At 42.1% G+C, this 6769-nt stretch overlaps 1 long non-coding RNA gene across 1 annotated transcript; it reads left to right on the forward strand.

Annotated features, from left to right (window-relative positions):
- The first annotated feature begins 2609 nt into the window (after positions 1–2609).
- On the forward strand, positions 2610–4695 carry LOC119328167. The gene is made up of 3 exons (XR_005158861.1): positions 2610–2943; positions 3036–3139; positions 4555–4695. It is a non-coding gene; the product is annotated as an uncharacterized LOC119328167 (long non-coding RNA).
- Positions 4696–6769: the final 2074 nt, after the last annotated feature.

A 6769-nucleotide genomic window follows, 5' to 3' on the forward strand; every position in this document is an offset into this window, starting at 1 on the left:
AGGGGAATGGATGTGTGTGTGTGTGTGAGAGAGAGAGAGAGATGACCTGGGACGCTGAAACAGAGCACAAGTGCAGCGCGAGGACGACGGTTGGGGGTGGTTCCTTAATGGGAGAACAAAAAACCAAGCAATCATCAACCTGAGCACACTTAAGCAGACCCATCCCACACTTAGGCTGGTTATAGTGGGGAGTAACTTATACTAGTGTCATGCATATGACACTAGTCTAAGTTACTACCTTTATGGTGCAAACTAACATACTAGTAGTGTCATAGAGGACTTCATTAATTACTTGTAGATTTATCTTGTTTTGGAAAGCGCTATGTTACAGTAACATATTATGTTACCACTTCTCATTAACTACATGCCATATAAGCAAAAAATTCTCGAAGTGCGCTATGTTACTTGCTAAGTTACTCCCACTATAACTAGCCTTAGGCCCTTCCCAGTGCTCCACGGTGTACAGGTGCTAAGGATGCCACATAGGCAAGAAAGTGATGTGGCAAAGCAATTAAAGAGGAGAGAGAGCATTATAGTGACCCCAAGAGGAAACGGTGCTAAGCGCGTGGACCAATGCAAATGACTTTCAACCAATGAATGATGGAGTTTATTTGTTAAACAATTCAATGAGGGAAGCTTAGCTACAAAAGCTAAGCACCTATGCATTGAGGAGACTAGTTGCTAAGTTTTTTAATGCACTTAGCACTTCATGTAAGCAACAATGCATTGGAAGTAGCCTTAAGCAGACCCATCCCACACTTAAGAACACACTTAAGCAGACCCATCTCACACTACTACGCTTGAGCAACCTGAACTTGTTTACTCCACTAAACAGATAGTACAGTCACCTTCAGGCATTCATTTTTTCAGTTTTATCCCGACTCTCCAATGATTAATGGACCCTAATATGGCATTCACCAGCTCTTGCACCCATTGCTATTTAACATATTGCCTTTCCTATCAGTTCGAAAGAGACCAAGTACAAGGTGGCTGACAACTTGAGGAGGAGAGCACGAGGTGGAGGATCACGAGAAGGAGCAGCATTCCAACTAGTAACAACGACACAACCTAGAGGAGCAGCAACTACAGATCGTAGCCAAAATTAACAAACCATAACCACATCCCTGTGAACCTCTTCCATCTTTGTCAGGTGGCCAAGGTGACAGCAATTGATGTGCACAGTGAACGTGTCACCGCTTGCCGATCCAGCTGTGAGACGATGAATGCATCAGGAACATGTACACAGCAGATGGCTAGGAGGCGGAGGGCGAGAGCGAGCGGAAGAGCACCTGAATGACGACGACAACGGCGACGTGGATGGCCGTCTCGGCGGCCGTCGCTCCTCTCGCTGATGGCGGTGCACGGCCGTTGCCTTTGGCCCTGTGTCTGTGGTGACAGCGGCGACACGCATGTCGTCCCACCCGCAGAGGTAGCCACCGGACGAGAAACCAAACCAGAGGCCGCCGTGCTTCGGGTCGTGCTCGGCATGACCCTCGTATGGCAGTGCCCAGTTGCCAGCCTTACTCCTCGAGCTCGCCGTGTAAAGGGGAGGAGTCGGTGGGTGGCTGCGCGAGATGGACGAGAGAGAGCAGCGGCGGAGGCGAGCTCAGCAATGGGGGAGGAGAACCGGACGGAAGAGCGGCGGTGGCTGCGAAGGAGATGGGCACGATGGGGATGGCGGCTAGGGTTTTCACCCAATCAGGTGCCTCCTCTCCTTTTCTCCTTTACACTAGAAAATGACCCACACGCATCACGCCACGCAAGGGCGACGAAGCGAATTCCCTTTAATGCCCTCAGCGGGATCCGAAAATTACAGGCGGTGGCACACATATTTGACTGCGAGCCACCCGCACCGGGTGTCTGCGCACCCAAGCCGCTGACAGGCCCGACCCATGAGTGTCGGACCCTAGTAGTCAGTGACAAACGATTAAAATCCTGAAGTGGAAAAACAAACTTACTATGCATTGTTGTGATCCCTCAAAAAAATGCATTGTTGTGAACTTGAATTATATCCAACGGCCCAGCTCATCTCAGGGGCAGATCCGATGGTCCAAATCGCATCAAAGGAGAGATCCAACGGCCAGAAATTTGAAATCGCTGAGAGAGCCCATGTTCAGACGTGAATCTAACTATGGGATTAGGAAGCATGGATGTCCCCCATGCGACTCACCTCATGCGACTCACCTCGAGATTGCAACAGTCAAGGGTGCTAGTTAAAACACCTAGCACGTACTTACAAGTGTCGTTAAATCTACCATTCTAAGAAGTTACTCCACACTTCTTCCTATTCTCTCATATACACACTGTCCACATCAACTTCATGCCACGTCAGCATTCACATGAGTCTAATTCTTAACATGCATGATGCCATGTCATCTTCCCATTACCAGCATACAGAACGGACCATGGACCGCTCCCGTCCCACGCTCTTCCATCGTGTGTGTGCACGGTATAATCGGCAGCCCAAGTTGCAACTGCACCTCACACATGTCATCTAGGCTTTTTTAACTAGAATAGACGTGACCATCTAGCTAGCTTGAGCTGCCCATCGTTGATGCTAGCCCACGTAAAAATGAGGTCGTGGTTGGCTTAGTTGGTCGTTCATTCTGACCCATGTAAAATCGACATTTTTTTCTTTCTAACTAATCGCGGTACGACACCCAGCCTTTGTCTTTTCTTCCGCTCGCCGCCGCCGCCTCTCTTCTGTGCGCAGCCACCCCTCTCTGTTCTACTCGCCCCCTTGAAATGGCAGCCACAAATGCACACAAAAACTGCAGCATTTATCGCCTCTTATTTCCTCCCCATCACCTTGCAAGTGCGGAATAAAGTGCTGAATTTAACTGGGCAGCGGCTGCCTTCGTCTTTAAAAGGATGCCTGCACTGCCATCATCGTCGACCTGTTCGCGTCCTGCTCTCGGAACCGGCCTGGCGGCCTCCACTCTGGTAGGTGATGCTCCATATTCTCAGCAACACCCATTTTTTCCTATCACCGAGACTATGCTTTTGAATCTTACAACTTGTTTTTCGATCCAAAGGTGCTCGATGTGACAGGTCTCTTGCTACTCCATTGTTATGCAGGCTCTCGTCTTTAGAAAAGTTCATTGCTTCAGTAGTCCAGCCGGTGAACAGTTAGCTATATGTAAGTTTGTTGGCTTTGGCCATATACATTTAGTCACATTCAATGTTATATATCTTTACTTAATATTAAAGGAAGGATTGTTTCTTCAGTTTTTTTGGTTTATGATGGGACCCAAAAAAAATCGTACGTCAGTCGTTTCCTTGTGCGAGCGTTTTCTCCTTCTCCCGATTGGCTTCTGTCAAAAAAATATCACGTGATGCACAGAGCAGCAATGGACATGATTCAAGAAAAAACGTTGCGTGATGAGGGATCGAACCCAGCTCCTCACGCTTGATCGCTCATAATGGTAGCCACTAGACTAAATAAGATTTGATGTTTAATTGGCAGCGCAAAATTTAAAATTAAGCACGCAATCGCGTCAGATACTGAGAGAAAAAGTTATTTTTAGAAAAAGTGAATATATTTTAGAACGCGGAAATTTTGCAAAGTTGGTAATAAAAAATGAAACTCGAACTTTTTTAAAGAACATTTTTTTATTTTTTTGAAACCTGACAATTTTTTAAAGCACAAACAAGTTCTAAAACTAGGAGGTACTGTTGTGATTATTTTTCGAATTTGCAAACATTTGAAAAAACAAATATATTTTTAGCTTTTAATTTGAAGTCTCTCCCACGCAAAACAAGAATTTGAAAAGTCAAATCGTTTTTTAAAACAAGATTTTTTTAAAAACTGAGAGGTACTGTAGCTAAATTGTTTTAATCTATACCTATTAATAAAACTTGGTGAGTTTTTTAAATATTCCCACCTGATGCATTGTTTTAGTTTAATTTATTAAACTAGGGATATGGAAAGAATCTTTTTCGCTGTCACGTCTTCACGTACGACCAGTCTCACTCGGGCCAGTGACTCCTGTCAAAATACATGAGGAGTCCAACTAAGGTTTCATGATCTATCTAACACAAACTACTCAATTTACATGATCACACGGACATATATTATGTGCAGTGATTTTCCCTATTATATTAGCCAAATAAAAAAAACTTTCTTCAACGCCCTTGATCTTTGTCGGACACGAAGGCGGCTCAACAATCCAATTATTGGACCTATCCAACCTTGGTGAGTGACAACTGGTGCTACGACCATCGGCGGCGAGGACGGCAAAGACGACAAGTGAAAACATGTGTCTGATGTTATATTGAAATGTAGGATGTCGACCCGAGGATGAGGTATTAGTCATGTTTATTATGTTATGGGCACGAGGGTCAGGTCTTTAGCCATGCTCAGTGGGTAAAGACATGTGAGGGCTGTTTTCTCCCGTCAACGCACGGGTATATTTGCTAGTGTATATATATATATATATATATATGTATATATATATATATATGTATATATATATATATATATATCATTTAGTTTGTCTGACAAAAATTGTGCTTTATTTACCTATTACACACGTCTTGGTATGTGTTCCTTAGGGAAGCTCAATGGAGTATGGACAACAAATCAAATACATGATAAGAAGTAAGTAAGGAAACATCAGAAGATGTTTTTCGCAGTCCATTGTACAAACACACTCGAAGATTATGCCCTTTGGGTAAAAAAGATTATGCTTTCAAGTGTTACTTGGCTAGGTTAATGTTTCATATAATCCATCACTTGGGGTTTCTATCCATGAATTTGTGAGTATTGTATCATATTATGACAAGAGGTATTCATCCATAACAAACAAGTAATCAGGGTTTATGCAGATATGGATCTGCTATCATGCTTAAACTTTCTTTCTTCAGTTTGCCAATCTAGAAAAGTCCGTTGCTGCTCTCATTCGCTTCATTGATTTACATATCTCTTGCTACTCGCCTTTGTATGCAATCTCTCATCTCTTAAATTAATTATTTAGCATATCTTCTATTGTTTTCATGCGTATTTTCCCCTTATTTAGTTTCAGCCATGGACCCCTCCTGGGTGGTCTTTGTAAGCCTCATGTAGATTTGGCATCACATAACAACTTCTATGGACATAAGTCTCTTAGGAGATCACAAAGAATATTGAACTATATAAGAATAATCTCTAATAATACCAAAAGAGAATTATACATTTCCTGAAACTTTAAGATGACATGATGCAAGTGTGTCCTTAACATGGCCACAACAGTGCTAACATATGCTAGAAACAGTAGTGTAGCATTTGAGGATTTGGACAACTGAACTTTCAGTTCAGCCAGTAGATTTTATTGAAGAGAAGGATGAAAGAAAAGCATGTTGGCATCTCAACCCGCTACCTTGGTTATATATCTGGAACCATACATACACCATTTAATTTATCGAATATTTCACATTGTATGTAGAGATGAAGTCACAAAGTACAAAGACTTTAGCATTACTGTGACTAAGCATAACCAATCGATTTTAGGAGGTTTGGTGTTTTGACAAACAATCTGTGAGTACTATCACTAAGCAACACTATGTTGCAAAATGACCCCAGAACCTCCAACACGAATGTGCAATTAATGCAATAGGTTCGCCTACTGGAAATTGGTTTCTTATATTATATTTGTTTCACTTTTTACACTCATTGGAAACATACACATATCTTCCCCGGGACGCCACCATAGTCAAACAATATTCTCGCATGTTATTTTGCCGTTTAAATAAGAGAAGCTCAGAAGAGATACACAGATGCTATCACAAAGATGAAGATCACAATATAACTGAAGTTTATGACTCTCAAACGTGACTGCGCCTCAACACACTGCGAACCCAGTCTGCTGGCCATCTATTCTCTTCCATTGCATACATTGTCGAGTATGAAAAGAGTGGGACACCATATATCCATCTTGTGGTAACTGAAGAAGGAAAAATTTGCAAACAACAACAAATAGTTCATGCTAAGAATATGATTCATGCTACAACCTGCTAATAGTTTTTCATGCAATGCATATTTATACCACCAATTGTTTTGAACAATTACCTATTTGTGAACTCTACCCAATTATTGATTCAAATTATTTTATTCTTTGTTATACAAATGTTACTTCAAAGTCTGTGACAAAATCCCGCAACAACGCGCGGGGCGTCATCTAGTTATCTACATAGACATGCAATTTTGCCTCATTGGTGCTCCATGTACTTGCCAAAATGCATGGGGGCAAACTTCTCTCTATTTGCTCAACAAATTGGCCACTCCGGTAGGCATGCCGCCCATCTCCTCCGGATCTTTGTTCTAAAGAAACTTGCGCAATGTGAGATGAACATGCCTCTCTTGTCCACTATCTACAAGGCATTCATCATTTGCTCACCAAGGTCACAATGCACCAAGTGATGCTTCTTAAGAAAAGTCATTCCATGATAGGAGCTGAGTTGAAATATTCCCACTTTCCTAAGCACATTTGATTTTAAGATCCTTTGGCATCAAAAACACATCATGACTAGCTTGCTACATGAGCCAACTGTATGAGAAGCATTCCTAGTCAAGAATTTTGGGTTACTCTATACAAAAAAATCTATTGTAAAGGAGTGATTTATTGCCTCAAAATAATTCTTGTTCTAAATTGTGATCCATAAACCTTCACAGTGAAGAGGTTTCTTTATTCAAAATTCAAAATGGTGGTACACTTTAACTGCCAAGAGACCTGTCACCTATTCTCAATGAATGATTGTGATTGTTCTTGCTTACAAACAACCTACACACATC

This window comes from Triticum dicoccoides, chromosome 7A, assembly GCF_002162155.2.
Source record: "Triticum dicoccoides isolate Atlit2015 ecotype Zavitan chromosome 7A, WEW_v2.0, whole genome shotgun sequence".
NCBI lineage: Eukaryota > Viridiplantae > Streptophyta > Magnoliopsida > Poales > Poaceae > Triticum > Triticum dicoccoides.